Source organism: Synchiropus splendidus, chromosome 6 (genome assembly GCF_027744825.2).
Source record: "Synchiropus splendidus isolate RoL2022-P1 chromosome 6, RoL_Sspl_1.0, whole genome shotgun sequence".
NCBI lineage: Eukaryota > Metazoa > Chordata > Actinopteri > Syngnathiformes > Callionymidae > Synchiropus > Synchiropus splendidus.
Window position 1 is genome coordinate 21,451,169 of NC_071339.1, and position 13,543 is coordinate 21,464,711.

The 13,543-nt window shown below is 40.0% G+C and overlaps 1 protein-coding gene across 2 annotated transcripts in view; it reads left to right on the forward strand.

Moving 5' to 3' along the window:
* Positions 1-13,543, forward strand: part of tafa3a (TAFA chemokine like family member 3a) — a 133,899-nt gene that overhangs the window by 15,134 nt on the left and 105,222 nt on the right. The window contains exon 1 of one of the 2 annotated variants that reach the window (XM_053869292.1): positions 12,954-13,025. The exons of the other annotated variant lie outside the window; for it this stretch is intronic. The gene's annotated coding sequence lies outside the window, so the exon portion shown is untranslated. Of the gene's footprint in view, positions 1-12,953; positions 13,026-13,543 lie in introns of those variants that run through there. 2 annotated transcript variants of the gene reach the window in all.

Consider the following 13,543-nt stretch of genomic DNA (forward strand, 5'->3'; position numbering starts at 1 on the left):
CAAATCCATTCTAAAACGCTGGGGAGAACCCAGTACTCAAGCACCTCCCAGTACATGGCAACAACGACTATACTATAGGCTATAAGTCTATTATTTTTTAAATCACATTCACCATAATTACAGTGGTACACAGTGGCGGAAAAATATGGCGTCCTTAAAGCTTCCTGCCTGAAAACTGGGTGTTCCATTTTCAGTACCCGGGACAGCGGCCAGATAACAGCATGGTGTCACAGGCAAGCTGGACCAACACATCACACAAGGGGCAAAATGTGGACTGGACACCCACCACTTCTTTAACAGGAAATAAGCAAATATATCAGTCTCCACCTTTTCACCTGCCGTCTCTGTCAGCATACCTCACCTCCAGCTGCCCGTCATTACGTCAGTGCATCCATTTTTTTGTGTTTTGTGTTTCCTCTTGCAGCTTAAAAACCAGATCACCCTTGGTAATTATTCGACTAACAAATATCCATTAAGATGAAAGAAAATATTTTAAGGGGAAAAACAAAAGTGAAATTCTACCCTCATCAGAAAGGGTAAAAGGGTGATGAAAGGAGAGTGCCTCTTCAGATTTGAGTGACAGGGATGGTTGAAATTCTTGGCAGCATTTCAACTGCAGCATTTACCGGCCATATTCAGGTAAATACGCTTCATTGAAATACTTTCCACATAAGCTGAAATATTAATGAAGAGGAAGTCTGCCAGCACTTTGCCACTTTTTCTCTGCCCCAGTTCTTCCACAGCTATATTTTCATATCTACAAATGTTTAAAGGAAGGAGTCTTTGGAGATGTTTTTCTATTCTGGTTGGGATGGAAACATGGTTTAATGAAATTATAAGGGGTGCCAGTTAGAGCAGGAAAATGTTTTTGTAGCTACCAGAAACAGGTCACTGCTGCATTGTAGTGTGCACGGAAATGATATATTTCGGATGTGTTCCGATTGCAGTTTGATTGAAGAGTCGGGCTAAGGAGATGGAACATCTTTTAAATGATTAAATGCTATTCAAAGTGCTTGGAGCATTGTAATAAGTAATAATAGTTGATATATTCTACCGCCGCTCCTTCTTCAACTTCATGTCATTCCATATCTTATGTCGGTAACCACATACCAATGTGTCTTGAGTCAAATCGAGACAAAGATGTATCTGCACTCTTCAGATAACATGCACAATACAGCACATATCTTTCTCTTTGATTCTATCAGCTAAAAAACTGTATAATTCTTTGCCCCTGGGCATCGCAGAAAAAGGTAATTTAGATCTAGAAGGAGGACTGCAATGAAAACAAGAATGAATCTGGGAGAGTTGTAGCTTTGCTGAGGAGATACAGTAGGTGAATGAAGCAACAACTAAAACACTGAAATTTGGAGGGCATCTTAGAGGCATAACACAAAAGGTTTAACAATAGACGTAGGAGGGAAGCTATGCAATGTGGGTGAGTATTAAGGATCTGCTATGGTGGGTAAGTTTGGGGATTTGAGTGGCTTGGACTGGGACAGACTGTGTGAAAGCTCTTCCTTGATGCTACCACTCTGCAGGTGCCCAAGAAAAATATTTCAAGTATCATGTTTTTTGACATGATGGAGCTCTACCTGACACGTCCTTTTCGGTGTCATTGCGCAGGTAGATGTGATATTTATATAGAAAGGTCCAAAAATGTCTCCATTACTGTGGTAAGCGGTCGTCTGCATGGTGCGACTCAGTTTGGACCAGAATTATGATGTGAATGGAACTTATGGAGCAACCATTTTATGGGATTCAGGTTCTTGCTGTTCTTCTATGTGTCTTATCCACTTCACTGCTGCAGCTCAACAATAAAACTAAATTGACTTGATGATTCACATGGAGAACAATACGGCAGCAGTGTGTGTTTCTGTTTGCTCTGTTGACTGAGGCAATCTTAAACGCTGAACAGAGATTGTTTTGTTTTGGTCTGAGAGAAACAGCTTTTGTAGCTGCCAGTCACTCCTACCAGTGAGTGGCCTTCACATCAGTAGACAGTCATTAATGTGTGTAATACGGTAGTTTGGTAGAGGTTCAATGTAAACACTTTTGATTCCCCAGGATTCATCCTTGTAGCCATTTGGTAAACAGCTACATATGTGTTTACATTTAAATTCTGACTGAACTGTGACCAATGCTGGCCAGACTACAGAACCGACACGTTTAGCAACAAATATATATATATATATATATATATATATATATATATATATATATATATATATATATATATATATATATATATATATATATATATATATATTCTGTTCCCCCCTCATTAGTGACAGAATGGACATATTTAATTTGGTAATTTCTTCGCATGGATGTCACTCTGTACATTGTCCCCTGGCTCTTATTAATTAAAAAATTGAAAATATAATTCTCTATTATTGATGTCTGCAGCTGTCTATGGCCGTGCCCTGGCCTCCTGCAGCACCCTGGCCCCGAGTGTCTGTGGACACATTTTCTGGCTGCTCATTAATTGATGCCTCTCTTGGTACCGCGGGTCTAATGCACTCGCACTTTCTGCTGGCTATCATGCTGATTCCAGCAAGTCCCCTCTTCCCTCTGTCACACAGCGAGGGTGCGAGGGTCTCTGGCACACATCATGATGTCATCAAGTCGTGCTAAAAGGTTCAGTGGGTTTCTTCACCCGCTGGCCTGTTGAGTGAGAGAGAGTGTGTTAGACAAGAGGTTAGCTGTGAAGAAAATTTGGTTCACGGCCCCGCCTGCAGGACTTCAGAACAAGTGGACAACTTATCTTTTTTTTTTGTCCTTAACATTTGACTTTGTTTTGTTTTGGTGCACCTGGGTCCTTTTTGTTCAATCAGGCTTGTGGGTGGTGGAAGCCGCCTTTGCACCTGCCTAATTTAAAGAGGAGTCAGTAACATAGAAGAGGAGAAAAATGATCGCGAAAATCAACAGCAGAAGACGAGAGAGTACAGAAAATAACAAATGTAAAAAGTTCAGAAGAAAGTGTTTTAAAGAGGTGAATAACAAAGGGAATGTAGTAATCCACTGTGGCAGTGGTCGAATCAGTTCCTAATGAAGTACAAGTAACATCTGACTTATGACTGGGATCGGTTCCGATAAACCGGTCGTAAGTCAGATTGGATTTAAGTGGAATGCTATTCAAAATAGCCAACGCGAGGGTTATAGTTACTACTGTAGTGGTAGATGGCTGTGTGAGAGTGAGATGCTGGGATACTGTGCTGCCGTAACTGTTGTACGCGTTGCCGGGCTGCTACGTGCTGCAGTGCCAGACATTGAATTAAAAAAAAAATCTGCTGGCATCTGCTGGCCGTGGTCGTAAGTACGGGTGGACGTAAGTTGGGCAGGTGGTAAGTCGGACGTTGCTTGTACTCTGAACATGTTTTGAAACAGGTGTGCCCATGAAATACCATGAACGAAAACAAATTATATATGTATCAGTGATAAGAAGGCATTGAGCTAGTATTTTGAAACGAAAAAGCAAATTTGGAGAATCAGCCAATTTCTATCATATTTGGCGAAATTCTCTTGTGTTTGGAATGAGCCCAATTTTTGTTTTGTGCATACCATACTTTAGCAAACTTGAGAATAAAGTGGGATGTCAGGGATTCTATCTGTGATGTTTCTTTCTAAAGCCAACCCTAACCTGGATGCATTAAAACTGTTGTCAACATCGAGGTCATTCTTTTCTTAAAAAAACTGCTCATCTTTTATATATGCTGGATGTGGATCTGTTTGCCTTAAGTAAAGTCATAACCTTGTCTTTGACATATTAGGCTTCCTTGCAGTGTAAAAACAAACTGCAATTCATCCTTATGAAAGTAGTTACAGTTCAAACAGACCAAATGATTGTGGATATGTAATCACATCTCCCCGCGATGAGCACAGGGGAACGTGCACTCTGTTATTAAAGTTATTGAAAGGTGCTGCCTTCCAGATGGCACTTTTCAACATCCCATTGTATCCAGATATTAATTATTCCATCTTTAATAAGTTTGCAGACTCGTGTGTAAACACACTGAATTATTGAACAGAAGGCGCAGCCCTCTTGTGTGTTCAAGTCTGTGGGACGTAATTCACATTAAAAACAGACCCATTGTTGAAAACACTATCATTAAAACTATTCATTTATTCTTTGTGGCAAGACAATGAACTTGACTTTGCGCTGCATCTCTTCGTGTTGTGTAGTTTCGCAATAGTTTGAAAGTTTTGGATGGATATTCAGATTTAAGTTATGTGTTTGTTTGGTTCATTCAAGCAGGAGAGAATTTGTAATTGGTCAACTATTGGAACATCAGTAGAACACCAGTAGAAGAGGAAACAATGTAGTAGTTCTTTTTATCGTGCATTGTAAAGTAGCAAACTTATTTATTAAACAAGAGAATTATTTATTAACTGAATTCCTCGCTTTTTAAATGATTGCTGGTTAAAAACCTATCAACTTTCAACAGAAGAGTAGTAGTGAACTACTGATTCACTAATCTGCGACTCATAATCCTGGTCAGAGTTTGGACGCAGTGATAAAGAAGGGGTGCATGCACATTTTGGCAACAATGCATGGCAGAGCACATGTGTTTGTCAAGCAATGCGAGAAGGCTGCCTACAAAAGATCGCAATTTTTTGGCGCAAAATCTCTCACAGATGGGTGAAAAAGGATCCGAGGATCAGACTCGAAACGTTTGATTGATTTTTCATATGAAATAACATACTTTAAGCATATATTATTATAGTGTAATTACACTGTTCCCTTTTAGAGAATATTTAATTCTCAACATTTTAAGAAAAAGTGTCACCACCTACAACAAAGGACCTGGTATCCTTGTTTGTAAACTTCTGGGACTCTTCTATGACACTGAGTACTGAACACCACAGGGCCTTATGGGAAGGTGAAATAGGAACAGAATTAACACCAGAATCTTGATCTAAATGCCTAAGCAACTTCCACTCTTGTTCAGTAAACTCAAGGCACCAGTTGATCCAATATAAGGTAGTACACAGGTTTCATGACTCTAGAGTGAAACTTCACTCATTTTACCCATCCACATCTCCAATATGTATGAAATGCAAACAGTCTGAGGGAACCTTTTCTGCCCTAAACTCACTAAGTACTGGGAAGAAATATTTCAGATTTACTCTGAGGTTTTGTGTAGAGATTTATCTCCTAATCCTGGAACAGCCATTTTAGGTTGCTCACAGCAAATGGAGGATTTAAATAATTATGAAATAATGGCAATATGGCATATGGCATGGTTCTTGCAAAGAAGACTATTCTGCAGTACTGGAATAAAGAAGTTCCACCTCGCTCTGATATATGGCTAATGGAATTTTCAAACAACCTTTACCTAGAGAATATTCACTATGCTTTAACAGGTAGAACTGAAAAGTTTAATACGATTTGGCAGCCATTTTTTATGTATATTACAGCGCAATGCCAGCTCTAGACACCTCTGGACTGTAATGTTCCTTCTGTAATAACATTTACGAATGCTTGAAAGGATCATGTTTTATTTAATTGGTTGTGTGGACCGCACTTTTTTTTCTTTTGTTTGGGGAGATTGGTGGGATATGTATGTCCTGTCTTGCATTTTTGAAAATTGGAAAATAAAATACTACAAAAAAAATGACAGGAAAGAATGTTGCCCCTTGGGAAATTGAATTGCCCATCACTGATGTAGATGGAGAAGAGACAGTTCTGTTGCAAAGAAGCAGGATTTTTTTTTCAATAATATCCACTGTAATTGGATCTGTAGTGAAGGATAATATTTATTTTTTTTGTGTGAACTTCAGTGTTATCTCTAATTTTCTTCTAACAATAATATACAAATATTTCAGGGTCTAAGAATATGATCTCACTTCAGATATGCGCGGCAGCTCATATCAGTTCTGGAAAACGCTTATTAAAATAAAAATTGATATCTGCCAACAATTTCTCTAAGATGAGTTGTAAGCTGCTGTATATGGAAATCAGCCGAATGATTAAAGTGGAGAACCAGGAGGCCGCCATGAGAGCAGAGAGCTCCACCAAGGCCTGAATATTATTCTCTCAAATATTAATGAAAAATGTTGGGATCTGCCTTAAAATTTAATAAGTCTAATCCGGTCCTGTGACCTACCTCTGGAATTTGTTCCTCCCAAAAACAAACCAACCCACTCAGGTGACCGCATGCCTCTGCAGAAGCTAATAAAGAAGCCTGCCTTCTCTGTCTGGCCTGTTTTTAATCACTCTGACATGGTAACCTCCAGGCCAGTGTCTTATTCTCATTAAAAAGTTTTGCATGACATTTCCAGGTATTATATTATGATTTACAGTCCTCTGCCTCCACTGTGTGTCTGACCTTTCGGAAACCGATTCAACTCCAGGGATTTTTGTTTTGATAGCAAACGCTTGATCTTGATAACAAGCTGTAGAAAGTATAAGAAAAAAGCTTTGACTCTTTAGTGCTTTTTCATCTGTCTCACAAAGCCTGCAGTGAGGCTGCTGTCATGGTTGCCCAAGTGCCTGCCTGACCACTGTATTAGAATTGTACAAGAAATCAATTGGGGGAAATATAGAGGCAATTATTTTGTCTCCCACATACTCTGACAAAGTAGCACTAGAGCGAGCCAAAAAGAAAATACCGAATTAGAGAGTGGAAAATAAATAAGCCTCCACAGTGGGGTTTGGAGTCTGCATATGGAACATGTGGGTGATGCAAATTCCGCTGCCTCCCATGATTAATCAGCACTGAGAATGTTGCTTTGCTCGAGCAGCAAAATTGACTTCATGTTAAGTCACGGGCTTCTTTATTTCCGGCTGAATTCTGCCCAACTTCTGCCCTGTTCACAGCTCACCCAAATGACATTGAAGTTCATCCCTGCTAAATGTGAGCAGACAGTGGGTCAGCGTGGAGCTATGATATAAGTGAAATATATTTTCGGGTGGTTACATCAATACACATTTCCCCTCCAGCTGTTGACCTTATATTGAGAGAGAGTCATGTGGTACTCAAGCCTGTCTCTGCTGTCCCTGCATGCATGATGTCAACAAAGAAACCAGAAGAATGAAGATATCAATAACTATTAACTATAGGTGGGTGATACGAAAATAAATAAATAAATAATTGAACCTGACGATTAAAGGACCAGCCACTTACAGACATCTTGCTATTTCATTTATTTTCATTCTTGACAAAGCTGAAATCGAGACAGATTCCTGTTGCCGATTGTAACCCTGGAAAAGCCTTTTGTCAACTTTGTCTGATTTGCACTGTGTTCAGGTTGGCATTCACTTCCATCTTGCTTCATTCGCAACATGTTATTCTAGTTATGTTGAGTTTACAGACAAATCTTTAACATTAATCTGCACAGATTGCTTCATAACAGTAATAACTTCAGTGTTTTCAACGCGTTCGCCATTATCTCCATTAGCACTGCAGAGCAGACAAGTCTTTGGCGTCGTGGGTCACATAAGGAACACAAGGTGTGGTCCAGTTAGTGGTGCATCAGCGTCGCTTCAACTGCGAGTATGGTACGACATGCACTTGTATATATGAATCATTCACGATCTGATATCGTCACCCCTTCTATTAATGAAAGATTGATTTAAATTCATTTGACATCACCTGGTTATAATTTTAATTCCACCAAAGGCAAACAATATATCGAAAATTACACAGAACAGCTTTGTGTTTGAGAAGCAAAAACAAAAAACAACCCTGAATGATAATATTAATAAATAGATATTATGATTGTAGTGTCTTCAGATGAGATATTTAACTTTCACAAACAGGCAAAAAAGAGCCTGCAAATGTCACATCAGTGTCACAAGTGTGGAAAGTATTTTTCTGAACACCTGCTTGCAAAGAAAACGGATATTTGCCGTGCCATGCTGTCATAGATGGAACAGCTGCGAGGTGTTAGTCTGTTAGTCTTGAATTCTATACTGCATATTTATGGCACACATTCGAAAAAAACAAAGCCCATTGGGGTCTGTTCATTAACATACATATAGCTGTGACTTGCCTGTCCACAAGGTGAGGAAGGTCAGATTTGTTTAATTTGTATTTTGTATTTTCACTGCTGTGCCTCCCAAACCTCAGCAAGTTGTTCATCTTGTGATTGATGTTGCTGGTGCAAGTCTCGGATGAATATCCTTTATGATCCAAAATGAGTTCCTGATTGAGCTAATCTTTCAATCCTGTCATTTAGTCCCAAATCGGATTTCAGAACTTCATTATGTACAATTCATTCTGGTCTTTTCTTTCACCCAACAAAGGCAGTGTACGTAAGGATCAGCTGTAACCCGCCGGGAGCAGAGGCCAGATAAAAGGCTAATGTATTTGTCCTCATGCAAAGATGCACAGCTGCGATCTCTGTGTTAGCATTTCGCAACAACTCATATCTTATGATCCTTGGGATAATTATAAAGGGCACTTTTCTTCTGCTTGGCTTACAATCTGTGTAAGAAGCTGATGAGAAGTGAGGGAGAGACAGTGTGTTGATAGCTTGACAGCTTCAGAACCTACGTAGAATTAATGATGTTAGACTTGACAGACAGTGATTCTTCATGGAGACTCGCCGTTATCTTGCCCTCGATGCCTTTCAGGCACCGTGGGGATTACGAAGTTGGACATGGCGCAGGCTATTTGCATTACACTGAAGGTTTGCGGAGGCATTTCTTCCTCCTCGTAGCTTTGGACCACTGCCAGAAAAGACTGGGCTGGAGATAGAGCATGTCCTTTCCAAAGAGCATGTTCTCTGACACGAGTGTAAGATTTTGACAGAACATCATTCAGACGGCTGCAAAGAGAGGAATAAATCTTTAGTTAAAAGAAAAGAAAATGAAGCGCTTCTTGCACGCCGTTAATGAGCCATGATACGCTGTAGAAGCTGTCTCCTCGTGGAAGAAATAAGCAAAAGGAATAGCTTAATGACTCCAGCAACGGTTGCCCACACTGTGTGTTTCCATGCTCAGGGAATAATTGTGTATGTAAAAGAACCAAACAACATGGCGATGAAGTCTTGCATGATTAAGTAAAGGGTAATAAATTCAACTTTTCATGTCCTGTGACAACAACTGCACATGTTAGTGGAGCGTGAAAGTATTTCCTTATTTTTAGAAACAGCTTGCATGCAAACTTTTGTTCTTTTCCTAAAACAAAACTGTATTTCTTTTGTTCCTGCAGTTGCATTTCGAGCTTCACAGTGCAGAATGATGCTTGTGCATTCTTTGTAACAAAATAGAACATGACATCTCGAGGAGTTTGAAGCTTGAAGGGATCCAGCGGGGTCGACCTTACGCTGCAAGGCTTTTGAAAAACATTTCGCCAAATTATACGTTGGAAAAAATTCTTAAGATCCATGCTCTGATGTTAAGTTACAAGGTGACAGAGTAAAAAGAAGAATGCGATGAATGTTTAGAGGACGATTTAGTTTTGACACTTAATTGGAGCAGACTCAATGCATCTAAATGGAACAAATGTCCATTAAAAATATGTGAAAAAGCTAAGTTTATTTATCAAATCTTATTTCATGAGGATTTAATGAGACAAAATGTATTTTTTTCAGGCACAAACCCAAACTATCTTGTCCAATTACTACACAGGAGAAGCTTTTCTGAATTAGATTACATTTTGGGAGTGTTATTTAAAAACAGAGCACAACATCAGTTGCTTGCAGAACAGCGGTGTGATTTGTATTAGGCCACTGATGTAGACTCCATTGCTTTGGTGTTAATATTTTATATCAGAGCCACTCTGAGGTTTCCCTCGGCTCCTTGTAACCTCATGAGAACACTCTCAAATAATAAAATTGCCTTGCCTCAGTGCTTGAAATCATGAAATCTCTGCCTTTAAAGCTTGGAACTATTTTGGAAGAATATTTTTTTGCGGAACATATTTCTCCTTTGTATCATGAGGATGAGGGAAACAATCCCATGTGAGGGATTTCCGACTGAGTTTAAAGTTGTAATATGGAAAGAAATTGTCTTTTACCGAATAGACTGCATTGTAAAAGTGTCACAATTTTACTTACCTAGTCCTGACTTTGTGGCCATTCTCACTACGGACTCTTTCACCAGTAGAAAAGCCTTAGATGGGAAAGGCTTGAGTCTCGATGGTTGGCTTTGTCCCTGGATTTCATCCACAAGCGCATGGCAGTGTGCGTGAACGTTTGTCCAACTTTGGATGAAGACGCAGGAATTCTTGTGAATGGTGAAAACAGCAATTAAATAACTTCACTTATTGGCATTTGGGAATGCTCAGGTTTTCAGCAGCATCAAAAGCATTTGGAGAGTGGTTTCCACTGAATCGCAAAAGGTGAGTCCAGTGAAAAATGGGGCGCAGCTCTGAAGGCAGAGGTGCGAAGCGGCACAGTGGGGCGGGTGGTGAGTGACAGAAGGTAAGTTGAGACTTGGGATATTTAGCACCTGATTCCTTGGACATGTTCTTGATTTAGGTTAGGTTAGAGGAGCGATGGGCAATTCCTTTATCCTTAGTGGCCCCATGGCATATTGTGACCATTGTGTGGAATCTTTTTTCTTTTTTTTCTTTTAATCTGATGTCAATTTTTGAACCATTCTCATTATATGCACAGGATGTCAGTCAATACTTTCTATTTAGTGTGAATATATTCGGAAAAGATCTACGGCGAAATGCAACTACATTTTAAACAACGACAATGTATTGTAGAGTTTTATACTTATACTGTGTCTTCATCAGAGCCACAAAAAGGGCCACGCATGTGGGTTATTGTCTTCTCAGGTTTTAGCTAGGCTATTTTGAAATAGGGCGTCCAAAACCCCGCCCCAACCCATAAGCCAGCCCCCAACCCCACCCCTCACGACACACCATGTCAACGACTGACAGCTAACAACTTGCTTTGTAAAAAACACAGCTGTAAACATCTACCAAATGTACCAAAATAACAACTAAATAACTAAACAACAAATAAACAGGCATCTGAGTCAAATAATAAACATTGGCTGACCCTGATTTATTTAAAAAAAAAAAAAAAACGTATAATATTTTTTTACAATTATTCTTTCTCTTACTACAAGCCATCGTGTGTACAACCTTGTGTCTTCATCTTTTTTCATGCACGATAAGCATGCAGTTGTATAAGCTGTGTTGTTTGACGTGGTTTCCTCCTGTCATCAGTGTCAAACATCCCATCAACAGCAACGCATTTCCCCGCGAGTGTCGCGACTCGCAAGATACACGATACAGGCCCTAATAATACATTTAGGGCGTCCGGCTGAGGAAACAGGGCGTCCGGTTTTGAGTGCTGGATGGCGTCTATTTTTTCATGTTTTGCAGTTTAGACACCCTCTAGCTAAAAGCCTGGGTCTTCTACTTACTGTAAGCCGGTGGTTGATGTTTTGTAACACGCCATTATTGTTTTTGTTTTTCAGTGGATCAATCGAGCCGTAGTGGACGCCTTCGAGCTTCTTCTCTCCCTCTCAGACCAGTTGTAGCTAAAGGGTGGTTGATTCTGCTTTTAGCGATATACTCTGGTTCGTAAAACAAATAATTAAGTGAAGATGCGTTTGAAACTAATTTAATTGAAAGCCACGACCATAAAATCACGGTATATGAAGGGGAACATGAAGGTAATCAAAAGGAATACGCCATAAACTCCACATTAACTTGCCCTTGACTTAGCTCACTGAGTTAGTGTTGGCCTTTGAGGTCATTCAAGACAGAATGGTTTCCCATATTGACAGAAATGGACTGTATAAAGGAGGTTTCAGATGACATTAGACCAGAATTATTTTGCTCCCTTTGCTTAAACAGTGCATTCATTTGTGCCAGAAATTATTCTCTCGCTGACATTTATTTAGCTTTGGTTGAACTGTTTATCACATCTTATAAAGGGAAATTTTGATTACACTGTAAATCTGTAGAAATGTACTTTGTAAAATAATGGATTTTCCATACTTGTATCTAACTGCATGGAATACATAGAAAAGAAACAACATTCCAGTGACGTGTACATACTGTATAGGCAGTTCTTTACTTTAAAATCCCTTGAAATACATTGTACAAGTTCTAAAAATGTGATTGACACTCTCCTCACCTGCACCTGGCCATAACTTTGGAACTTATGCTGATACTAGCAGAATTCCCATTAATGTCTGACAAGCTGAAATAATAAAGGGTTGACATTTATTCTAAAGCCCACAGGTCCCCTTCACATCGACTTAGGTGGTTCAGTTCTGAGGGAGCCGGGCAGGATGAGACAGAAGACCACATAACAAGAGATGTCAGGAGACAAAAAGATCAGACAAAAGTAGGAAATAACAAGGTTTTCCATTGTTTTGCTGACCAGTGACAAAACTAGATGTTGTTACACAATAGCAAACACAGCACCCGTCACACAAAATAACAGAAATACTTGGCCAAAATATACATCTGCAGCTGCTACAGGACATGCATCGTGTTCCATTTATTCCGGCCATAATCATCTATTATTTAGCAAGAAGAACAAAGAGAGGTAGCGAGAGACGCGGGGGGTTGGAAGCTTGACAGCAGGTAGTGTCGGGGAGGCAGAGCTCACTTATGTTGACAGACTGAGCGAGTGCCAAATGTTGATGGACCACCTATTGAGACAGACAGGCCCTACCATGATTGCATCGGTGTGGCCTTGATGTTTGTTGGTGGAAAGTTTTCCCTTCCTATTTGTGTCGAGTGATTTATCTGTCCACTAAAGCACTCCCTGAGATCGAGGAGGGGCTTCTTTGTTGTGAAATGGAAAGTGTTATCGATAAACTGAAGTTGAAGAGCATTGACTGGACTGCCGTCCTCTAAAACTCCAGTCAAAATGAAGGCTCGGGGGCCAAATCTGGCCCGTCAGGTCATTTAGATGGGCCAAGTCAAACTACCTGACTCACCAGGTCAGCTGTATTTGTACATTGCCCATATCCATTGAGGAGAAGGGCTTTGTGATTTAAGTGTACTCTCTGGCTTAGGAATGTCCTGAAGTCCTGGTTAGCTGAGTGCTGACTCCCAGCACCAACACTCACCAGCGGGAGAGGAGAAGACATTTATTTTACGGTGAGTAGCGGCGCTCAGGTTGAGAGGGAGTTGTGTTGGAGGTAGTGAGGGTTCTGGATAGAGGACAAGGCAGGAGAAATAATTATCACTGGACAGTATGTTTGAGCAGGTGGAACTGCGACCAAGTGAGAAAGTATTTGTCAAGCAACTCGAGATCTTGTTGTTTGTTCAGTAGGTAAATCTTGTAGCCGTAGGTGAAGGAAGAAACTTCGATGGACAAGGAAACTGAAGACACTTCAGTTAATTGCCTGTCTATCTTACTGTCCATCTGTCTCTCACTTGAGAACAAAAGAACAACAAGAAGTCCTTCACCCAGGGCAGAAACCAAAGCTGATTTTTGGCTCTTACTCCCCATTCCTTGCCTATGCCATGAGGAAAAGTACAGTCTAATGTACCTTCAATTAGGGCTGCATGATTATGTTTATGATTATGATCATGTTTATTCATCATGCTTGACATTTCATCTGTATTTTTAATTTGTAAAGAAATTACTTGAACTGATTTCAATGCAAAACAAA